At 41.2% G+C, this 25,597-nt stretch overlaps 1 pseudogene; it reads right to left on the reverse strand.

Moving 5' to 3' along the window:
* Nucleotides 1-242: 242 nt before the first annotated feature.
* On the reverse strand, nt 243-24,888 carry LOC112868004 (eukaryotic translation initiation factor 2A-like; annotated as a pseudogene).
* Nucleotides 24,889-25,597: the final 709 nt, after the last annotated feature.

Raw genomic sequence — 25,597 nt, forward strand, 5'->3', positions numbered from 1 at the left:
GAGAGAGAGAGAGAGAGAGAAAGAGAGAGAGAGCTTGAGTGGGGATGGGGCAGAGAGAGAGGGAGACACAGAATCGGAAGCAGGCTCCAGGCTCCGAGCTGTCAACACAGAGTCCAATGCAGGGCTCGAACTCACAGACCGTGAGATCATGACCTGAGCCGAAGTCAGATGCTCAACCAACTGAGCCACCCGGGCACCCATTTGTCCTGATTTCTGATCACTAACTTGCTTTCCGTGAATCTTTAAATCCCCAAATCCATGTCTTCCAGCTCCTGGAGAAAGGCTCTGTCTTGCTGCATTTTCTTGGGTTGGTGTTTTTCTAGTTGTTTCCACATGTTGGTTCTTCTCTCAGTTGTTCAATTGGTTGGAGCTTCTTGTTTAGATTCTTTGTTGTTGTTGTTGTTTTTTAATGTTTATTTAATTTTGAGAGAGAGAGGGAGACAGAGTGTGAGCGGGAGAGGGGCAGAGAGAGAGAGAGGGAGACCCAGAATCCGAAGCAGGCTCCGGGCCCTGAGCTGTCAGCACAGAGCCTGAGGCAGGGCTTGAACTCACGAACCATGAGATCACGACCTGAGCTGAAGTCAAACACTTAACCGACTGAGCCACCCAGGCACCCCTTGTTTAGGTTATTGATCTGCTTGTCGGTCTCCGGCTCTCGAGGGGTGAGGTGGCTGAGAAGCAGTCTCATCAGTGATGTGCCCCGGGGTGGGGGGGTGGGCAGGAGCACGGCCAATCAGGACTCTTGTCTCTTCTCACTCCTGCTCTTCAGCTTTCCTAGCCTCAAGTTTCCTTTAATATTGAGGGGCTGTTTTTGCTAGTGGCTTTTCATTTCCTGGTTGTGATGTTACGTTCCAAGGTGGTTCCTCCTCATGTAGCTTAGGGTTGGCGATTGGTTTATTTCCACAAACTGGGCGCCTATAAGCCATTGCAGCTTTATGTTCGTCCCTGGGTACTTCACTTGAACTGCTTGCTAAGTCCTTGTTTTTGCTGGAAATACCCCATCCAAAAATGGGTGCCAAGGAACCCGCCATTTGATGGCTTCAGCATTTGATGGCACATACTTGTGCCACATAGAGCCAGGTTAATGCCGAAACTGGTACCCGATGTTAACATGGAACCTGGGAGGACACGTAGCTTGTTCAAATGCACTTGCCATTTGGGCACCAAGGGACATATTTAGAATCAGAAATAAGTTTGTACTTTGTAACATCCCACGCTTTTTTGTCTCTTCAGGTTTCCAAAGTAGGTAGTACGAATACGTGTCCCTGAGGGCTGTCACAGATTGCATCACGATGACCGGTTCCAAAGTCAAACATAGAATCACATTTGGCAAGTGTAAAACCATAATTTGAGCTGCGTCATAAAGAGGCCAGTTTTTGGTAACTGAACTCCAGCCCGTTCTCCATTTGTTGCTGTGAATATTGGACAACTGTTGAAACACGTCAATTAAAATTGCTCACAGCTCTCTTTACCAAGAATCTCTAAAAGCCATAAAAACAACATATGTCAGCTTCTAATAAATTGCAATAATTTTTAAATACTCCCTTTATTTACATAGAATATTTACTATTTGCTGTTTTGGCGTTTGTTTCTTTACTCAAATTATCCATGAAATGTTCAATAAAGATAATGTTTATGATCTGATTACTATTGTAACTCCATAATTCTAAAACGGATTCTGTGGGTCTTTACAGAAGGTCTTATAAAAGGAATGACAAGATAATTGTTTGATTGGCACATGGATGGTAATGACCAGAAAAATGGCGTTGACGTAAAGAAACCCATTAAAATATATGGGGCGGTTGGATACAGAAAACTAGTCAGTTATAACAGCAGAAGAGTGATATCTCATTAACCCTCAAAAACAAAAGGAACACTTTTTTTTTTTTTAATTTCCCTAGACACTAAACCAAAAACTACTGGTTTTTAAACCCATCAGGAAGCTCCTCTCCCTTCCCTACTTGCCTGATAATAAGCCCCAGTCTATGTCAAATCTTGGTACTTACTAGGCTTTTATAGCAGATGAGAAAATAGTAAAGTTAATGTCCCTTAACAGGCATTTCATTTGTACCCGTTTCATTCTGAGTATGACAAATCCATCCAATACACTCAATCTTTACACAAAAATGATTTAAAATGGACGATTAGATGGGCACAGTAATTGAACTTTCCCCCTCGGCTATGAGAAAATCATGTCTCTAGTAATAAAGACTCTTTAAAACAACTGAATTCCAACACAAAGAATGACCTTAGAGACTGAGGGGTTAATTTCTCATTTAATTTCTCCATTTTCCCTCACTTGTACCCACCATTTGGAGTCTCTCAACCCAGCGTCTGTAACATCTTTTCCCTTAATGTCTGCACTCTGCTACTTTCCTGGTGGAAGACCGCCTTGTCCTTTCAACCCTAGCAAACACATTATTCTACTTCCAAGTAGGTGAGCGTGGCCACATATATCCTTTGTAGTTAGTGTGCTATGTGCATTTGACTCTAAACTACGTAGTGGGGGAGTTCTTCACTTTTAAAAGCATGGGTTCCTGACTTTACTCTTTGATCTTTATAAAGCCATATGGTTTTCCTGACCTTGGATAACGTGAGAGATATTGAGCAATTGAGGATGTGCAGAGGCTGTTGAAAATCTGTCAGGAAATAACAGAGCACTAGGATGAAGGATGGAGACCACTAGCATGACCACTAGGATGGAGACCACTAGGATGACCACTAGGATGGAGACCACTAGGATGACCACTAGGATGGAGACCACTAGGATGACCACTAGGATGGAGATCACTAGGATGGAGACCACTAGAATGACCACTAGGATGGAGACCACTAGGATGACCTCTAGGATGGAGATCACTAGGATGGAGACCACTAGAATGACCACTAGGATGGAGACCACTAGGAGGTCCACTAGGTTGGAGCATGGAGACCACTGTCCTCACCACCCAAATCATCTGCATCTCAATTCCTTTGGATGCACCTGCAAGTGATCAGAATTACTAGCAACAAAACAAAATATCAAACACAGTGCTTGCTTTCCACTGCTGGCATTTCCCCCTGGCTGGTCAGCAGATCACCCATGGGTGGTGGAGGGAGGGCGAAGGCACAACCAAACCGGGTGACTGAGGGAATCTGGGACCCTAAAATCTCCTTTCCTGGGTAGGTGAATAGAATTCAGTTCAATATGTTGAAATTGATTTGTTTAATTAAAATGGTAAGGTCCTCAATTTCAAGGAGTCTAGGAAACCCAATCAAAACTTCTCTTGAGTTCTTTATATTTTTTATATAATTCTAAATTTTATTTTACTTTAGTATAGCTTCTGTAGTTTTTAGTATAGGAAACTGCAAAATAAATTTTAAAAATTGCGAGAAAGTAGCACTACCCAAATATCAAGTATATACAAAGAATCAGCTTGTTTCGCTCGTCTGTGTAGTTTGGCCAAAGCTGCGGAAGGGCATCCAACTTAGAGTATTTTATGTTTTATTTTTCTATTCTATGAACGGTTGACAATTCTATCTTCTCTGCCCAGAGGAATTGGATAGAAAATATTCACATGACTAAATTTTTGCATATTCTATGCACTTTATTTTTTCCATGTCCGTGCCCAAATACTATTCCCAAAATAAGCCGTAATGTATTTTTCTGAACAAAATCATATAAATGTTATATGGATTTGAGAGTTACTTTATGTGTAGGAACATTAAGAAATTCTTTTGTTTCATATATATATATATATATATATATATATATATATATATATACTTATAAAACAGAAAAGAGTATGACTGTGTTTTCCTATTCATTTAGAATTGTTTCTCAAAGCTTCAAAGGCAGGTAGAGAGGTCAAATACCCATATTGGTATTTTCATTTAGTGGCAATATTTTCATTTCACAGTGAGTAAAATATTTGAAGACTGTGATTCCATGGGTTACTGGTCTCAGGTCAAAAATAGGTGCCATGCACTTATACAGGCGTTTGCTACATAACCATCCATCTATAATATACCCTTAATCTTTCCTCTATGCCTTCATGAGTCTCGACAATGAATATGCCATTCGCATGAATTTTGAGGGTCACCTGGATATCATGACTGCCTGGTACGGCCAGAACACAAAAAGTTGTGTTATTCCTATCACACCATAACCAACATCTTCCACACTTTGCTGAATAAGGGAGCTAAGGGGCTGAAGGCATTTTTGCAATCAGAGGATAGCTTCGTAATTTATGAAATTGTTTTCAAAACTATTAAGGCGTATCAGTTCTAAATAGCTTAGAAAACATTTGGACTCGAAAGCATGTGGTCTAGGAGGGCTTAAGGGACGGTGTCCTTTAAAGGACTCAACACAGATAACTACTGTTAGTGACTGACAGTGCTAGGGACACCTGCTTGGAGGCTCTGTGTACATTTCTAATGGGAATCCTCTTGGGAACATGCACATTGACATTGCTATAAATCCACGGTCTCCCACTTTGGTTAGAGCGAAATACACTGTTATAACCTCTTTGGTTCTCAGTTGGAATGGGGCTACTGATGGCTTTTAGCAGAGAATGGCTCAGCAGTAAACCACTGCCCACAGGCTAATGTGTCTGAGAAAGTGGTTTCAGAAAGTGACAGCAGGAGATGACTGGAAAGAACCAGATGCTCTGGGAAATAATGATGTAGGCGCAACTGTCCCTCCTCCAGCTACACCTGCTCACAAGATGAGAGGCTGATAAACAGTGCGAGGGGAGGCGAGCAGGAAAAATGGTAGGGTTTTCCATTGCTTCAGAATCTGCTGAGGAATATTCCATCTGCCTTTTACAGTTTCTACATCTCATCTCCAGATCAAATTTGATTAACTGCCAACTCAACCTCCAGAATCCACCTGTTGGAAAAAGAAGGTCATATTATGGGCACCCTCAACCAACTGAACCGTGATTTTGCCAATTCAGCAAAAGAAATGGGTTCAATTTTCATCAGACTGTAAGATTCCTCTCAGCTCTGATTTCTGTATACATTCCATATCTCTAAATTCTTTAAACTCAAAAGAATGTCCTTATCAATAAACTAAGTTCAGAGGTTATTTCTTAATAGGTTATTTCTGTGTAGTAAGGCTAATATATGAAATTCTTCATTTTTTTTTTCTTTTCCCACTGGAAAAATAATGGTCCACAATTTGTCTTGAACTTCAGCTCTGTTTTGTTGGCTATATGAAGCTGTTTCTGGAAATTTCATTGTAAAAATGAAAACATCAGCTATTTGTAGGTATACAAATTTCTAGTAAGTCACTGGGTGAGTGAGTTAGATATTCTCACAAATAATGTAGGGGCCAAGGGACAGGCTGTCCTAAGACGGGCAACTTTGGCATAAAGATTATTTTGAGATAGAAGTAATCAAAATCCAGCAGAGTCAGGAAAAACTCTTCACCTTTCCCTCAACTGCCTAAAAAGAATCTGGACAGAGGACCCGCTCCAGGAAAAGAGCTACCATCACAGATAGCTGCATTATGATAGGAAGCAGGTATGCTGGACAGAGAAGAGCCTAGCAAGGCCACTTGGATCAAGGTCTCTGTGTCCCATGGTTTCTGCGTGGCTCGGCAAACATTTGTTTACCAAACATTTGCCCTTTTACATCTTCCTGTGGCCTGCATTCCTTACCTTTTAAGTTCCAGGTCTCTACCCCCTTTTCCTTAGTTCAGAATGACATATATACCTCATTTTGCCTGACTGTCTTTGGAATGTTTCCATGTCTGTGTGAATTCCCCATACGTATGAAATTAAATTGGCTTTTCTCCTATGAATCTGTCTCATGTCCATTTGATTTTTAGTCCAGCTAGAAGGACCATGAGGGGCAGAGGAAGTTCTTCCTTCCCGACAACAGTCATCTGAGATGATATAAAAGAAAGAAAACAAACTACTGCGACATAATTGCTCATGGTCTATGTTAGGTATAGCATGGAAAAAGTGTTTATTAAAAACATTTTTTTTAACGTTTATTCATTTTTGAGAGACAGACACACAGAACAAGCGGGGGAGGGGCAGAGAGAGAGAGGGAGACACGGAATCTGAAGCAGGCTCCAGGTTCCAAGCTGTCAACACAGCCTGGCACGGGGCTCGAACTCACGAACCGTGAGATCATGACCTGAGCCGAAGTTGGACCCTTAACCGACTGAGCCACCCAGGCACACCTGGCAAAAGTGTTTTTTAATCACCAGCCATAGTTTCTGCTGTTCTAGCATGTCAGAATGGGGCAATTTGGCCAGAAATGTGTAATAAACACTTTCTTATGCAAGTCTCTTTTATATCACACATATAAAACAGAAGATCAATACAATACAATAATATTTCTAAGATGTTGTTACGAAGGCTGGCCAAATACCTTTCGTTGTCATTAAAATTATAACAAACCTAGCATCCATCATGTTATAATGTCTCATTTTTAAAGAATGTGGAATCAGAATTAATAGGTTTTGAGCATTGTCTATTGCTCTGCAGTAAATTATTCTGAGATCTATGTACCTCTTTCCCAGAGGCTTTCTATAAAGAGAAAGAAATGCAAAATGTGTAGAGTCTCTTGGTTCGGAGATGTATAAGCCTCTATTCTATGTTTTGATTAGAGAACAGTGAAAAATACAGTCTCTTGGTGCCTCATTAAGGGAGTTTCAATCAAACGTTATCTTTGTACTGGCCTCAGATTAAATAAGGGAATTGTGACTAGACGGCTCCCATGACTGATCAGTGAGATTAATGGTATTGAATGGGGTCAGGTGTCCCTTTCCCAGCACATCCCTCTTATAAAAAGCTGTCAGCTGGTCTTCTGCATTAAACTGAGCCTTGAGCTGTGGGCAAACCCCTGCCCCTACCCCTTTGACTGTTTGAGCACGCAGATTTTGTGGGTTGGGGCCAGGAGCAGCTCTCCTGAGGTGAGCACAGAAAGAGGCAGGAACAACTTCGAAGAGTTACCACAGTCGCCTTGAAGAGGAACCACCTAACAGACTATTGGACTGACTCTTTGTCTCTTCGTATCTTGAAACACTCTTCTCAAAGAAAGTCCTGGTCAGTCGGTGAAGAAGATCCCTAATTTTGCCAAATCCTAAAACGGCGCATGTACAAATTCATTTAAAGTTTTATGTGATTTGTTATGGAGTTGGTGCTGTCATGCCGTCGTCATGAACTATTGGTTGGCAAACTGACGGGGCACATTCTAATGCTGAGATAGAGGGTACCATTAGGGCACTCCCCATATGTGCAAATGCAGCTTTTGATCATCTCCTTTCCTACCTTCCTTGCTTTTATCTCATAAAGTCACATTCACTCACCCCGCACTACGACCAAACACCGAACCCTGTGACTTTTGAGCTTTACGATACTGAAGGAACAAAATATTGATGCTGGGGATTAAAGAGATATAATTGTTCAGAGAAAATTGCTTGAAAGATGAAATTCCTCCTAAAATCTCTATTTATAACAATTTGTAATCTTCTTTCTAGCTAATTTCATCCAGGTGTGACTGTCCTCATTCATTATTACCACTTGGCACTTTTAAACTCGGTGGGATTTATTTTATTCCTATCAATAATTATTATTCACGTGGGCATTCACAGTGAAATTCATTCTAATGGGATTCATTAATTTATGGAGGATGTTCTCGAGTCTTCAGGCAAAAACTTAACAATTATTTCATTTCCTACTTTTAAAAATGAAATTCATACGCAGTTAATAATGTAATTAGTACAATGTCTGAAAGACGTCAGAATTCGCTGCAGCCCTATGGAAGGCAGCAAGTTACCTCTTTTGAAGAATGGGTTAATATGCAGTAAGAAATAAAATGCTCATCCAGCTTTAAATTCTACTCAAAACCATAAAGCCTGGAGCTTCAATATTAAATAATGACTTTATTGCTTTGCCTAAACCATTTTTCCCTTTTCTCCAATAATTTTTTTTGTATTTTATTTTTTAATTCACCGAAATCATAGAAAATAACTCCAGATCTGTAAGCCTAAGGTGGTAATTTTAAAACTAGTTGAAGGGAAGGTTTAAATTACTCATGTTCTTTTTCACTTGTTATTGTTCTTTGGGGAACAAAGGCAAGGAGGGGACAGTCGGGATCATTGGGCCCAATTTACTGGGGAGACGAACCAGCTCGTGCCCGGGAAGACGCGGCAGGTGAGTGGCAGAGAGGACAGCCAGGCCTTCTTGTCCAGAGCAGGGCCTGCCCCCCAGCCTGTGTCCTCGCCGACTGTAATATTAACTTATTCTCAGGGGTTCTTCAGTCGGGCTTTTCTCTCTATGTAAAGTTAAAAATGCAAATTTCTCCGTTAATAAAAGGCCTGTTGTTAAAATCTGCCTTCCACTTTAAAAACTGTGGAATTAGGAAATCTAGTAAGTTGGCATAATTTGTGTGTGGCAATACCCATGGCTCCCTGGCCTGGCCCCCAACTTATTTCCACGGATGTCTTCTTCTCAGACACTCTGAGATCTAAACGGGATCACTCCGAAGGCCTGAAGGTGGGTCCCTCTCAAAAGTATTTGCAATTCTGAAGATGCAATCTTCTTTGAGGAATGCCTCTATAGTGATGGCATGTCAGATAGTCATGTCTGTAATTCAGATGAAAAGTCCTGCCTGTGGTGTCCGCCATTTTGCCACATACACTTATTCATCCGCTGTTGACATCCTATCTTGTTTTTCAAAAGGATTCGTGGCCATACCACAGCCCAAAGGAGGCCAGTGTTTCTGCACAGGTTTAGGCAAGCCTTCTGCAACATTTAGAGACTTAAGGACATCACGAGGTATGAAGCATCTAGATATTTTTAGTCATTAAGTAGTACTAAGAGCTACAGGACTGTCCCTATGGCATAAATATAGAAAAAAGGATGAATAAGTTATGAAAACCACAGGCAAAAAAAAAAAGTACAGTTAAAGAAAAATAACTACAAAGAGTAAGAAAAATGGCTAAGTATCCAAATGGCCATAAGAAAGAAAAAAAGTTCTGCTTATACAAAAATCGATTTAAAGCCACATACTCTAAGTCTAATAAGCTCCTTTATACTAATACGTACCAACATTTTGTCTCTCTTAGTAAATGTTAATGCAATGCAAATGGTATTTCTCTATTTTAAATAAATGTGCTCCTCTTGACTATAAATTAATAGAAATAGATCCAATTATAAGAGCTTAAAATATCCCCTGTTTTTGTTTTTAACCAACTTCTAAATTTTATAAATATTAAAATCTAGGAAGAAAACAGAATACATTATTGGGTCAATGTCTTACCATAAACATCTCAAATTAATTATTAACTTCCTACAATCAACTGATTTATTTTGATACACTAACACATAAAAGGTTCCACATAAATTATTGTTAATTACATCAATTTCATCTGTAATGCCATATATTTTCCATTGAGCTTTAATTAGAGCTATTTATATGTGTGCTATTATAAACATATTACATATTAGTGTTTTTTGTTGTTGTTTTTTTTTTTTTTCCTAGAACTGCAGCCATGAAGGAGGAAAATGTAATCGGAAATCAAGAAGTAGAATAAACACTGTTTAATTCACCAGTGTTAGGAGCGGCAAGAGAACGTAAGTTGTTCGGAAATTAGTTTACTTTCCCTTTGGCCAATGTTCTGTCAGAGCCCTGGGCCCCCAGCATCCTGGTGAATTGCCTGCAAAGTGCTTCTCAAACTTCAACATGTGGAACAAGTGCGTGGGGAATCCGGCCAAAATGAAGATTCTGATTCTGTGGGTCCGGGGTGGGATCTTTGCATCTGGATTTTTAACCATCTCCCAGGTGATGCCAAGCTGACTTGCAATCACAATTTGGGTAGCAACATCACGGGGTGAAGTGTCTCAGATGTGGTCCCTTGGCCACAAGCAATATGAATTAGATGGCTTGTTAAAAAATAAATGCAGGGGCGCCTGGGTGGCACAGTTGGTTAAGCGTCCGACTTCAGCCAGGTCACCATCTCGCAGTCCGTGAGTTCGAGCCCCGCGTCAGGCTCTGGGCTGATGGCTCAGAGCCTGGAGCCTGTTTCCGATTCTGTGTCTCCCTCTCTCTCTACCCCTCCCCTGTTCATGCTCTGTCTCTCTCTGTCCCCAAAATAAATAAACGTTGAAAAAACAATTATTTAAAAAAAATAAATGCAGAATGAAAGCGCTCACCCCAGACCCAGGGCAGCTGAATTCCAAGCTACAGCCAGTTTCCGAGCCGACCCTCCGCGTGAAGGTCTCTGCACACTGAGGTTTGAGAAGCACTGCTCCAAAGGGGATTGCACAATCTGTGGCTGGACGTGTGTGTGTGTGTGTGTGTGTGTGTGTGTGTGTGTGTTTTAATGTTTATTTATTTTTGAGACAGAGAGAGATGGAGCATGAATGGGGGAGGGTCAGAGAGAGGGAGACACAGAACCTGAAACAGGCTCCAGGCTCTGAGCGGTCAGCACAGAGCCCGACGCGGGGCTCGAACTCACGGACCGTGAGATCATGACCTGAGCCGAAGTCGGCTGCTTAACCGACTGAGCCACCCAGGCGCCCCTGGACGTGTGTTTTAAGCCCGAATGTTACCTGTAGGGGTCAAGGGCCACTGCTCACAAAATAACCGAGTGAGCCCAAGGTTGTCAAAAACTAACGTAAACGATTACTGCCTGAGACCAGTCACCACGTCATTTAGTTTTTAAGATGACTGTGTCACCTTGTCTCTTCACGTGGTAATGCAGACTCTGGCTCCTGGACCAGTAGCCTTCAAACTTCAGCGTGCACAGGGCCACCTGGAGAGCTTGGTCAAACCCACCCCCAGAGCTTCCGGGAAAGCAGAATTTGTGTTTCGAGGCTCCCCAGCGATGCCGATGCTGGTCTGGGGATCACACTGGGTCCCGGATTACTGCATGATCTTGATCACTCACAGCACCTAGAATGCCGATGTCCTGCTGCATTTATTTATTCAATGCAAGTATTGTTTACAAACGGGTGCGTTTATTGAACACAAACTGTTTGCCCACATGCTGAGATGGCCCAGGGGTTTAAAAAACAACATAAGATACAGTCCCTGTTTACCGGGATTTTGCAGTCTAAGTAGATAGAACAAGTTAACATATAAAACCAGTCCAGGATACTTCAAGGGAGCACACCGCAAAGGGTTAAAATGAATGAATTATTCCCGCTTTAGAATTCAGTGTGGGCTGAACTAGCTTCTATTGGTTTAATGAAAAACAAGGCATTAAACGTATTCCTGTTTGCAGTGATAGCAAATTGAAAGGACATTAGTTCAATATTTGCAGGTTCTTTGGCCTTTTCCATAGAGGCAATTATACCTCTAACAAATAATGATTGCTTTGTCCTTCCTTTCCAATCCTTATGCTCTTAATTCATTTTATGATTATTTTCTCTTTCTGTGTGATTTTTAAATTATGTAATATGTCGCATGGTTCTAAGACAGGCGTGCTAAAGCGCATGAGCTGAGGGGCGCCCTTTCGTGTCCTACTCACACGGAATTCTAAGGGAATGACTCCCCCTCCAGTTTTGCTGTGGGGTGCTGTCCATTTGGAATCTGCTTTGAGACGGGTTGAAAGTGTGCAATAACAATCTTGTTCAAAAATAAATAAGTATGTGTATATGTTATGCCTTTTATACTGACACTTAAAGATGCACTAAGCAAAGTCTTTTGGTCACTGTCCCCAGGCCATCTGACTCCTTCTCTAAGCAACCCCAAGCTAGCCCTCTAGTCTCCCTGCTTCTGTGCCTTTCTAGAATTTCCACATGCCTCTTCAAGCAGATATGAGTGTGTAATGCTGTTAGGCCTTCAAAGAAAATGTTTTCATAAAATACACATTGTCTTGTGTCTTGTTTTATTCACCTAGAAATATATGTATCCTAGAGGTTTTCCCTCTAATACTAAGCCCTTTTTTATTCTTTCAAACTTTCCACTCTGTAATTCAGCACTGCACAGATCCATCATAATTTACTTTGCCAATCTCTTATTAATGAACGTTGAGGCCGTTCACGATGTTTTGCGATTATAAGACAAGAGTGAACGACCTTGCGCGCATGTCCCATGGCATGTATTTCAACTGATAAATGATAAATCATAAGAGCGACACTGCCAGTTCAAGGGCACTTAAGCATTTGCGATTTTGATGGGATCATCAAAATGACCACCCAGGTTTGCAGATGCAAACGCAGGGACAGGCATGTCCCTTTTGCCAAAGCCTCACCGTCAGGGCTTACATCCACTTGGCATTGTGCCCACCGTGGGAAAATGGTGTTTCAGAGGATCACGCCTTTCCTTTGCTCGTGGTCTCCGTGGAGATCAGTATCTTTCCTTCAGGGCCACTGGTGTTTTCCTTCCCACTGACTCTTCACTCATCATCTTTCCTCAGTTTTCTTTACACTTGATCTTTTCCTAATAAATCCTTTTGTTTTGTTTTGAAAGAGAGAGAGAGAGAGACAGAGAGAGAGAGACAGAGAGAGACAGAGTGCAAGTGGGGGAGGAGCAGAGGGAGAGGAAGAGAGAATCTCAAGCAGCCTCCACGGTCAGTGCAGAGCCCAACTCGGGGCCCGATCCCACGACTGTGAGATCATGGTCTGAGCAGAAATGAAGTCAGATGCTCAACTGACTGAGCCACCCAGCTGCCCCATCTAATTAACTTTGTCTTGTTTTTAGGAACCTTTAATTTTTTTGGGGGGGGTACCTTTTTTTTCTTGAAATATGAACCCAAACATTTTTTTCAGTTCTTGGGTTGTTTTAATTTTGGATAGGAAGAGCTTCCTTTTTAATGTAGTAGGTTTTTAAAGGTAATCAAGTTTGTCAACTTTTATTTATGTGCACTAGGTTTTCCATATTAGAAAAGGCCTACTTCACTCGTATAAAGGAGTACTATTTGTTTTTATAAATTATTTTCGTGGTTGCATTTTTTCATAATTACGTCTCTATCCATTAGAAGCTTCATCTGGTCTACATTCGGGGATACGCATCACATTTCCTTTTGTTTTCTTCAGATAGGTACTGGTTAGTCTTAATGACTTAAAGGCTCTTATGCATTGTCTCCTTGTCAATCACTGGTAACGGTTCCCTGTGTCACCTCCATTTTTTCTTGATCAGCTTCAGCAAGGACTTACGAGTTCTCTGAAAGGAACACAGTCTTGGCTCTGGTGATCGCTCTGTGGCCCATTTATTTTGTATTTTATTAATTATTCTTTTACTTTCTTTCTTTCATTGTTCGACCTTTTGAGTTTTATTTGCCGTGGTTTACCTACATTCTTAATATGAATGTTTAGCTCATTGATTGTAAGCTTTTCTTTTTTTCCCCTAATATATGCAGCCATGATTTAAAACAGAAAATGAAACCCCATAAGCATGTCTTTAACTATCCACAAGTTTTGAAATGGTCATATCATTTTAAAATTGCATTCAGTTCAAGATATTTTTCAAATTTTGGTGTAATTTCTTCTTTGATCTGTGGGTTATTTAGAAGTATATTGTGTCTTTCCCAAAAGTTTAGGGGTTTTCTCATTTTTTGGTTTCTAGCTTAATTCCATTTTCTTCATGAATCATGTTTTGTATTATTTTAATCCTTAGCAATAATTGGAAACTTGATTTGTGGCCCAGAGTATACTGTATTTTTGTGTTTTATGTGCACTAGAAAATGATATGTATTTTATGACATAGATATGTCAGCTGGGTCTCCTTTGCTAACATCTTTTACGTCCTTATGGGTTATCATTTTGTGTCTGTTTATTGTATCATTTACTTTGAGGGGTGTGTTAACATCTTCTGTGATGTGGATTTGTCTCTGTTCTCCTTTAGTTACTTATTTGTATCATGTATTCTGAGGCTATGCTATTACCTAGCTATTACATAAATGCTTCAAGGCTATGCATTTAAGTTAGTAACTGTTACGTCTTCTTAGCGAATTGTACATTCTGACATTATGAAATGTCACCCTTCATCCCTCGCACCACTTCTTACCTTGAAGTCAACTTGGTCTGAGATTAATCTGGCTACACGGCCTTTCTTTTGTTCAATGTTTCCATGACAGATATTCTCCCGTCCTTTGACTTCAACCTTTGTTTGATCTCGTGTAATCTTTTGTAGAACCTTTATGTAATCTCTAGGTGAGTCTTGAAAACAACACAGAATTTCTGTGTGAGTGTGAACACATATGTGTGTGTGTTTCAATTCAGTATGACAATTTTTGGTCTTTTAAGTAGACCATTTAAAGTAATAACTTTTACATTTGAAGTAATACATTTAAAGTAATAACTAATGTATTTGTGCTTAGATTTACCACCAAACTATTCACTTTCTATTTTTATGCTCTTTCTTCTCCCTTAGAGTAAATATTTTAGACTATTTCTACTATTCTATATCCCATTAGCTTTTTCATTTCTTCCTTGCTTCCCCCTTTCTTTCTTTGTTAAATAAATTTATTTTTAAATTTCATTTATTTATTGTTTATTTATTTAATTTCATTCATTAACATGCAGTGCAGTATTGATTTCAGGAGCAGAACCCAGTGATTCATCACTTACATTTAACACCCAGTGTTCATCCCAACAAGTGCCCTCCTTAATGCCCATCACCCATTTAGCCCATCCCCCTCCAACCCCCTCCCCTTCTGCCATCAACCCTCAGTTTGTTCTCTATATTTAAGAATCTCTTATGGTTCGCCTCACTGTCTATTTTTAAAGTGCTTTTCCTTCCCTTCCCCTATGTTCATCTGTTTTGTTTCTTAAATTCCACCTATGAGTGAAATCATATGAAATTTGTCTTTCTCTGGCTTATTTCACTTAGCATAATACCCTCCAGTTCCATCCGTGTGGTCGCAAACAGCAACATTTCATTCTTTTTGATGGCCGAGTAATACTCCATTGTGTCTATATACACCACATCTTCTTTTTCCATTCCTGGGCTCTTTCTACAAGTTGTCCATTGTTGATAGCAGTGCTACAAACATTGACCCATTAGCTTTTTATCTGAACCATTTCTATTATTATTTTGAAGATTATCAGACACTATAGTATGCATTCTTGGCTTATGGACACGTAACATAAACAGGCACTTTTACCCCTTTCAAGACAAGGCAAAGATCTTATTAACTCTTACTCCATTTATCTCTCTTCCAAACTCCTAAGCTATTTTGGTGTTTCCTTTTGATTCTAAATTTATTTTGCAATCCAGAAAATATTATTTTTAAAATTTTATGTAGTTGGTATTTGTATGGCTTGCCCAAATCTTTACCCTTTCTTCCTCACACCTTCTGGCAACTTTATGCCTTCCTCTGGGACATGTTTTCACTCTTCAGTATTTCCTTTAGTGCAAATTTAAGGGAGATAAACTGTGCCAGGTTTGTATAAGAAATAATAATTATGTGACCTTCATTAATTTTTTTAAATGTTAATTTATTTTTGAGAGAGAGAGAGAGAAGGGGAGAGAGAGAGAGAGAGAGAGAGAGAGAGAGTGAGTGGGTAAAGGACAGAGAGAGGGAGACACAGAATCTGAAGCAGGCTCCAGGCTCTGAGCTGTCAGCACAGAGCCCAACATGGGGCTTGAACTCACAGACCGCGAGATCATGAGCTGAGCTGAAGTTGGATGCCCAACCGACTGAGCCTCCCAGGTACCCCTACCTTCATTTTTGAAGAGCATTTTTGGTTGGGTATATGATTCTAGATTTGGAATGTCTTTCAGCACTTCAAATACATTATTTTCTTGACTCTAGTGTTTGTTCTCATCTGAAAGTAATCTGTAGTTTTTTTCTGGCTTCTTTGAGGCTTTCCTGTCCCCTTGGTTTCAGTGAGGACACCATGAGGTTACAAAGCACTACCTAAAAATTACATAGTTATTTACTTGTGGTTCACATACTAATTTAACTGGTAGCTTGATTTGCTTTTTCATTTAAAGAAAATTACGAGTCTTTATTTTTTCAAATACTGCTTCTGTGTGGTTCTTTCTCTTCTGTGTTTCATTCACAACATTTTTGGCAAATCTATCTAGCAGTTTTGTAGTCCTCATTTTTTTTCTGACTCTATTTTTCCCCATTTGGTGAGCTCCTAATTTCCGCTGTTATATTTTTCAGTTTTAGATTGCCATTTGCTGATTTTCCATAAAGTCTAATTTTTTTGGTGAAGTTATTCATCAGGTCTTTCATCTCAAGGCCCATGAAGTTTATATCCGTATTCTCTGCTTCTGTTTTCTGTTGTTTCTTGCAGTATGTATGTGTCTTTCCTTCTCGACCGCCTGATTATTATTAATTATGTGTTGTGAAACACATTGGAAACATGTAGAATGATTTGTCATCTCCTTTGGAGAGGACTGTTCTTTGCTTCTTACAGAAGGTTAGTGACTCTACAAACCTGAAAAACATCTTGCAATTTCAGGAAGAGGCATGACCTAAAGCTGGCTTGGTATTTTTCTACATATGCCTTATTTCTCAGGTGTGATCTTTGAGGTCCAGATCCAAAGATGGGCATCTACCAGAAGTGACCTCCATTCTTGGGGCCCTGCTTCACCATTCATGGTATGCAAGCACCTGTCTCTCTGACTCCTGAGTGCATATTCTGCTGAGCAGAAGATGCTTCTTGCTGTCAAATTGCCCCAAATCCCAGATCACTTCTTGGCGATGCCTTATCATCTCAGATCTTGGCATGATGGTTTTTCATAGATCTCCGATGACTTAAGCCTGATTCCTAGGATGTTTTATCTGGCTTTCACTGTTCTGTTCATTAGAAGAGTTGTCCTGAATATCTGAGTCCACCATCACCTTAAGCATAGCTGCCTTTTTCTGCCTATTTGAAATGCCATCTTTTTAAATATATGACATTATTATATAAACTTAACCAAGTTTTTAGATTTTCCTTTCTGTTCCATAAGTTTTTCTGTCATATATGTGGCAGCAACCTACTGTTTTATTTACTGAGGCTTTCTAACATGTTCTGATACCTGTTGGGATGATCACTTTTCACTGTTGTATGATTTTTTTAATTAGTCTTCCTTAGTTCAGGTTTTTGTTTTCCTTTTGTTTCTCTCTCCATGAACTTCTGAACACGGTTAGCTAATTCCCACTAAAAATCTGTTGTTATTTGAAGGGAGGGGATAATCTTTAATTTCCATATTGAATTAAGACAAGACATCTCTGTGATGTTGCATATTTTTACTTAAGAACATTGCTGATCAGGTGATATGACTGTAATTCTTCAGTCCTTCAACAGTTTTAATGGCTTTCTTCATAAGGATATTGATATTTTACTCATGCTAATCGTACGTAGTTTATTGTTCTGATGTCGTTGGGAAAGTGATATTTTCCTATCATGATTGGGTGTTTACAAAATGAGACTTATTTATTCACCATGTTGGTTATGTTATACTTTATACTTGATCTGTTTTGTGGTGTAGTTGTTAGCAGTAAAATTACCTTGGCTTTTGCTTTAACTAAAGCACTTTTCTTTTTAAAATAATTATAGACTCACAGGAAGTCGCAAAGATAGCGCCCTGAGGTCCCGTGTACTTTTGTCCAGTTTCCCTCAGTGGCTACAGCTTACATAATTATGGTGTCTTATCAAGACCAGGGGTTTGCCATTGGTACAATGTGTATACATAGCTCTGTATCATTTTATAACAAATGTAGTCTGTGTAACTGCCACCGCAGTCAAAATACACAGAATGTTCCATCACCACAAATACCTTCCCTGTACTATGCCTCTTATAGTCATAACCTCCCACCCGTCTCCACCTTCCTCAGCTCCTAGCAAACACGAATTTTCTCCCCATCTATATAATTTTTGCCATTTTGAGAATGTTCCATAAATGGAAACATACATGACCTTTTGAGATTGACAACCTTCGCTCAGCACAGTGCCTTGAAATCCATATGAATTGTTACACATAATGAAAAGTGTTCTCCTTTTTAGAGCTCAGTAGCATCCCATGGAATAAATGTAATGGTATTTTTTTTTTTTTAGCCATTCAGCTATTGTAGAGCATTTTAGCTGTTTCCAGTTTTTTGATTATTTCAAACAGAACTTCTGTAAAGATCCATGTACAGGTTCTTACGTTGGCAAAGGTTTTCATTTTTCTGGGACAAATGCCCAGGGGTGGGACTGATGGCTTGTATGCTATGTATATATTTAGTTTTGGGGGAAAAATCGCAGAGGGACTGAGTCAGTTTGAGGGAAGGGGAGAAAAAGTACATCCCTTTGCCCCCTCCCATTTATAATATAATTGTCTTCAGTATTTCCTCTAGGTACACCAAGAGCCACAACAGACAGCTGTAAGTTTCACCGCACCTGTCGGACATGATTTTGGAAACAGAACAGGGGAAGGAAAGGCAATTGTATCTACCCATATTTTTGCTTTCTTCCTCTTTGATGTTCTAAGTTTCCTTCTGTTATCTTCTTCCTGTTTAGAGAACTTCCTTTAACCATTGTTAGTGGAGGTATTCTGGAGGTATAATTTTCTTTGTCAGAGGATGCAATGACTTCCCCTTCAGCCTGGGAGGACATTTTCACTGGGCCTGGGATTGTAGGCTGACCATTCATTTCTTCCAGCTTTTGGGAAATGTGCCACTTCCTTCTGGCCTCCATGGTTTCTAAAGAGAAATGTGTGATAGTTTCCAACTGTGTTTCCTCCACAATAAGGCATCTCTGTTCTCTTGCTGCTTTCAAGATTTTTTTCTTTGTCTTCAGTTTTCAGAAGTTTAACCATGACGTGTCATGGCACGGGTTTCTTTGGTGCCTCCAGATTTAGCTTATTGGTCTTCGGCCAAACTTGGGGAATTTTCAGGCATTATTTCTTTGGGTTCCTTCCCAGGCAAGTGCCAGATCTCTTGTTACAGTTCTGCAGATCCTGGGGGCTCAGTGTGACTTGCTTTTCAGTCTGTTTTCTGTCTGCCATTCAGACTGGGTAATCTCTCTTGGTCTGTCTTGACGTTCACTGGCTCTTTCTTCTGTTCTCTCCGTTCTGTTGTTGCATCAGGTACCATGGATCTCTGCCTCCTCATACGGCATTGGGGGTAGGGTGGGTCTGTCTCACTTCTTCCTGGGGAGGCGGCCAGGCTGAAGGGCACTCGTGTTGCAGGGCAGTGGTGGGAGCTCCGGCTCCCTGCTGCTGACTGCTCTGGCTGCAACACACAGAGGGACCTCCACCTGCCCTCCCTCCCCCCACCCCCATGTGGCTTCAGTGACATCAAGAGACGGGGGAACCTTTATGCCACGTGCAGTGGTACAAGTCCTGACTCCTTTTACTCTGTCGTTGGAGTGGAACAGTTAGTATCTGAAAGTTTTCTCGTGTGCTTGCCCATTTCTTAGCCCTTTGCTAACGCAAGTATGCTTTTCTTGGGGCTTTTTGTCTGCATCCATTGGTGTCCCCAGATTGCCAACTTCTCCATCACATTTTCCAGGATACATCTTTCCCCTCAGGTTTTGAGATCCTTAGGCATTCTGACTTCTCTCTATTTTTCACAGTCGTTCACATTTGTTTCTTACATAATGCCCACAGTATTTAGCTGTACCTAGTGAGGTGTATAGGGAAAACTGTGTCAACTCCATTTTTTCGAGAACTTTCTTGATACTTTGGGTATAGAACTACCTTAGCTGAAATTCATTTCCCCAAATATTTAGATTTAAAATGCAACAGCAGTTGGAAGGTTATGCCACCAAAAATGTCCCCTAAATTTCAAAGACAGCGGTAAAATTGCTTAAGAAATTTTGTAGATTTATGCATTTTGTTTGCATTTTGTTGCAAAAACAACCAAGTTGTTTTTGCTGCTGTCAATTTCACTCTCTTCCTCGCACCTGGTCCGTGTGGTGTTCAGTTCTCATGTTCCAAGGCAGGATCTCCGAAGAGTCAGCAGGCCAGCTGGGGCCCTACCCCACAGCAAGCAGATAAGCCCCAGAAGAGGGAAGGAGAGGCTGAGTGTGTGTCCGAGCCCTCTGATTTACCTCCCTGCCAGTAAGAACACATTTTGATTTCCACGTGGGCTTAGGGGAAGGCAGTGTGTGCAATTTCATTTTGACGCGCATGTACTGGGCATTTCATTGTGACAGGCATTATGCTTGCTGTTTGGAGATAACAAATACAATAAGAGACCAGAGCTCCTAATGTTCCTCAGTGAGCTTTCCTGAGCAGCAGGCCACACACGACAGGGTAGGGAGTGACCGAGCCAAGCCTAAGACAGGAGAAAATAACAGCAGCAAGGAGAAAATGCAGCAAGGAGAAAATAACATAGGACGTCATCACTGAAAGGCTAGGCCCTCTTCCCAAATCGGGAGAACCTAGAAGCAGGGAAAACCATGTTCAAAAACAGACATCATTTTAACTGTAAGTTGGCAAAGTTTTTTTTGTTTTGTTTTGTTTTTGTTTTGGTGACTTTGTTCAGTTTTCCTTCCAGGAACTACCCAACCAGCCCTGCTTTTAGTGGCCTCATGCAGACAGTTAGCACCTGCTGAGAGTTTAGCAGTCTTATAAATTTCTTTTTTAAAAAAATATTTATTTATTTTTGGGGGAGAGAGAGCAAGCATGGAGGGGCAGAGAGAGGGGGACAGAGGATCCAAAGCAGGCTCCGCACTGACCGGTTCACAGCAGCGAGCCCAATGTGGGGCTTAAACTCACCAACTGCTAGATCATGACCTGAGCTGAAGTCAGATGATCTCAAATTTTTAACTAAGGGGCTGCAGTCCAGGAGATAGTGAGCTAGTGAAAGACAGGTGGAGTCAGTATCCTCCAGTGTCTCTTATTTGGGAAAAATCCTGGGTTGGGGAGCACTGGGAGGGTCAAAGAAATCTTTGACATAAACCACAATGTTTATGAAAGAGCTGCATGTAATCAGGCAGCTTTTTCATTGTTACTAGAAACTGCTAGCTGCCAGCTCCAGGAACAAGCATTCAGAACACTTGTGGGAAAAAGTCTGTATAGTAATTTTTTTAAGTTTATTTTTGAGAGAGAGAGAGAGAGAGAGAGAGAGAGAGAGAAAGAAAGAGAAACAGACAGCATGAGCAGGGGAGGGGCAGGGAGACAGGGAGAGAGAGAATCCCAAGCAGGCTCCATGCTGTCAGTGCAGAGCCCGATGTGGGGCTTGATCCCACAACCCTGGGATCATGACCTGAGCTGAAATCAAGAGTCAGACACTTAACTGAGCCACCCAGGCGTCCGAAGAATCTGTGTAATAACTAAATGGGAAAATAAAGGCTGCACTCAGCTCATTCAAGAGTCCAGCTTCCCATGCCCTCAGTTCATTGATAAAAAGTTGGGAATGATGTTTATAATCTCATGGGCACCTGCACTGTTTGTAGGAGAAGCAGCTGTAACTATTCAAAAGCACAGCTATTAAAATGCTTCCAGCGCTTCCATTCCAGATGAACATATCATGCTTTATTTATGTGGCAGGATTCGCTAACGGTCTGCTGAAGCTACGTTTAGGGTGTTCTTTTAATTCACAAAATAATTACCATTTCTTCACACCAATAAATCCAAGTTCCTCCAAGCTTCTCAATTTCCAACCGATAGAGAAATTATTCATTTCTTCTGCAAAACACAATCCATTAAGGACAGTAGATAAATGGATTAAATTATATAACTCATTTAAATTTGTGTCTCAAAGTAGCATTTTTCCCCCCATAGGCTCCACGACCATATCTCATTTGTGGTCACTGGGAATGTGGTACCACCTGCTGCTGCCTTGTTTACGTCACGCTATAGAAGTGGTCCATTATTACCATGGTCACTTGATGATTTGGGATGCTCAGCTTCTCCCCCCGTGCTGTTTTCAGGTCTGCACTTAAATTCATGCACTCAGGTGAAGGTCCACAGAGTCTAGCAAGGATCTTTCATCACATGCAAATCTGTTCCATCCAGGATTCCCAGCGAATTCAAAATTCTAGTATGACTTCTAATTTATTTTGAAGCGAATCATTGATTTTACAGTAATATTGTAGAATATTTCATACTTTTCAAAACTGCCCACACTCTGTATCCATTTGCTGCCACAGTAGCTGCTAACAGAAGGAAATTAATTTCCTTTTTGTTTTTAGCCATACAACAGGGGTTAAGGGTAATGCCAGCTGAGAATGAAGGCACACCCTTCATTCTTCGTAATTCCTTTCCCCAGCAACCCATCATTGCATGAGTAATATGCTTCCACATTCTATGATCCACGTTATCTCTGGTCTGTTGGTCTCTTATGAAAGGAGAGAAGAACAGGAAGTAAGTTGTCAGAAGACCCAGGTTCTGGAAGGCTGCTCAGCCCCATGCATTAGCCTCATGACTGCAACAAGTCACTTGCCTTCTCATGAATGGAGCGTCCATGCCTATGAACAAGAGAATGACCTCCATGTTTCCTTCCCAGAGTAGTAATGAGAGCGGAGTCACTCTTGAAATAGAAAATGGAACTGTCCCTAGTGGCCTTTGGGAGCCAGCGGAGACCAAGCTAGGTACAGAAGCAAGGATGCTACGAAGTCGAACGTCTGCATTATTTGTGACCCTGAGACTGGCGATCCATTTCCTCAGGAGGGAAGATGTCGTATGAAATGTTTGCTTTGCGTTTCTTTGCTTTTATCTTCAGTAGTAATGCCCATTTCCACACCCCCTTTGATGAACAAAACTATAAAGAAATTCAGTACTTGGGTGAAGTCCCCTTTCACCTGACCAAACTGCGTCATCTCTAAAATGTTAATGTTCTCTGAGGTTATGTCACCTAACATTAAACAGATGTGAATTTAGTACAATTAAGTCTCCTCTCCCAAATATCACAAATTTCACATCGTTCTCTCTCTGAAATTACAATCCCCAGAAGATTCAGGAGACACTAAAGAACATTCAGCAGCCAAAGGCCACTCTCAGACACAAATACAAAATGCACACTGGTGTTATTCCACGTCCCTGCGACCATCACCAGGGCTTTCTTTTCCTTTATTGGCTCTGCTCTGACGTTCAGGGGAAAGTGAGGACTAGCAGAGTAAGTAATAAATCACACAGAGTCGTCATTTATCTATTGGATCTATTACCATTCATATTTAATGTAGCCCATACTTGACTTTTAAAGGTTGCTTTTTTTTTTTTTTTTTAAATAAAGGAGCTCACCTTCCATTTTCAGTGACATCCACAGAGTGCACTGTGGATTCGCTCATTCTCTGTGTCGGTCAGGCACACATTGGGATTCTGAGTTGCCCTGAGCACTGGCTGTGGTGGCTGGTGACTTAACTCCTTGGCCAAGTCTCCCGAGCGCGTAACTGCTTTACGCTCCAGTGTTGATGGGTTTGAAACCCAGTCTGTTTCTTGTTCTGTATTCTCTTTCTGGGAAGTACAAGGAGGTGGTCTTACAAGAAATAAATAAAAATAGGCAGCCCTCCCTCCAAAGAAAAGCCCCCTCCCCGCCCCTGCATTCAACTCATCATGGGGCAAAACCATAAGTTTCTGGCAAAATATCTACTAACTCCCAGATAGATTATCTGCTGGACATTTGTTTTTCTTCTTTTTGGAACAGAAGCACCCATCAAATGGAAGAATGGTTCAGGATAACTCTTAGCTGGGAAAGGGTCAGAGGACTTGATATCACATCTTTATAGCCTCTCTCTAACACCTGATTAAGAATTGTGAGTCTTCTCTTATTTTCTTTCTTTTGCCTTTTTACAAAGCATTTGCTAAAGTGTTTATGTATTTTCACGAATTCATAGGTTTTATCACTTCAAGGTTCAGGTCAGCCTCTGTGATATAATAGGTATGTTTATATCTGGCAATGGAGATATTTGGTCACATAATAGCAGTTTGACTAAAATGATTTTGTAACATGTAAGCTGGTTTTGGGCCCATGTGCCATGCTTTTTATTAGTTCTTACCTTGCACTACAAAGGCTCCATAACTCAGAGACAGTTAGTGAGAATCAAGGTCAGAAAACCGCTAGTCTCTCTTGTGTACAAACATAACATGATTTGGATTTGTAATTCAGGACAAAAGAGAATTTAAAAGATGGGCATTTAAATGAAAATGTTAATCCATGAGGTCTCAAATTCCATCAGCTATAGATAATCTGTCTGCTCAGAAACCAAAACACCATTTATATACCCACATCAGAGTTCTCTGCCTTAATTCTGAAACAACGGGAGCTCATTTCTACTTGCGTTGTGTGGCAGACTCTGCTGTCTGCCTCATGGGTCCCTGCCCCACTGTCATGGCCTTGTTCCAACCTCACCTCCTCCTGGAAGGCCTCCAAGATCCCTCCAGTTACGTAACTGCTATGATCACCCATCTAGAAAGCAGTAATTATTCAAGGATGGCATGAACTGTTCACATTTCCTTTCGCAGACCATCACCCACTGGCCGCATATGACTCTAGAGTTCAGTCAGTTCACAAAGCTAACTACAGAACTGCAGTCACTCGTAAGTACTCAGTATTTGTGTTGGTTAATTTATTTTACAGAGTGAATCTTGATATACTCAAGAGATAGCACTACAAGTGGGGAAAAACCATTTTAACATCGTAGAGGAGGCAAAATTTCACCTCTACCCTCGTAGGTTTTCACTGGGGCTTGAGAATTCACGCAAGACAGATCGGCAGGAGGGACGCTCACAGAGTCATTTAGTCTACGTTTTACGTGACATGCAGCCTTCACACGGGATGAAGACCCAAAGAAGAGGCAAAACCCAGAGGCTTTTGCACCAGGCTGAACAAAGGGAGGAAGTTTTGGAAAAGTAACTAAACATTCAAGGATGCTAAATGAAGACGGGATCATATCAACAAGGGCTGTTTGTACAGAGTTCTCTCGGCTTCAACTGCCCGTCCTCGGTGATGGGGACGTCGTCCGTGTGGGATCTTTTCTCCTGCTTCCAGGAGGAGGAAGGGGAGGTCAGAGCATCCTTCTTGGACCTGATGTTTTCCAAAACAGTCCTTATGCCCAAGTGGCACGTTTTCGGTGGCATATCCTGCCACCCTTCAGTAGCTTACCAAAAATAAGAAGTAGAGAATGCGGAAGTATATCAATTACTTTTCTTTGCCCTCTTTTGTGTCTTATTTGTTTTTTATCACTGAATGAATATGTGCTATTTGTGGATACTGTCTCTTGCCACACCACCTCAATTTAAGTTTTAACCCAGTTTATTCTGGCCAGTAGATTTAATTTGCTCTTGACTTGAAAGTGCCTCCACGTCGTAGCCAAGGGCTATCTGAAGCCCCTTCCGTCTCATTCTGAGGGTCATGGTGAAGCACAACTTGCACCCCCAGCGGGTTCTGACAAGATTTCTGGAATGAGGAGGACAGATGTCCAGGCTGGAGGTTCTGCCTTGATTGGACATCTGGCCCCAAGTCTGCTGTGGAGCAGGGGCCCTGAAAAAGTCTCTCCAGGGATCTGGAAGCCAAACCCTATCAGGAAGCAGTCCTCCCAGAGGCCGCTATGAAATGCCCTGACCATGGGGCTGTTGTCTGCAAGCCCGAAATGGAACCGCTACCTGGTACAGTCCTTCCGACCACCCGTGGTCGCCCTGGACAGCCTGTCCCCACTGGCTGTACCTGCGGCTGCCCTGTCACACTCATCTTGTCTCCAGAACTTTCCTTCTGGGCATGTAGGACTAACCTAAGAGCGTGGCTGCGTGTGCCCTGTGGAGGCTTCTGGTTCTTCAGTCATATCTGATG

Source organism: Puma concolor, chromosome B4, assembly GCF_028749965.1.
Source record: "Puma concolor isolate L17-30 chromosome B4, mPumCon1.1.hap2, whole genome shotgun sequence".
Lineage (NCBI taxonomy): Eukaryota > Metazoa > Chordata > Mammalia > Carnivora > Felidae > Puma > Puma concolor.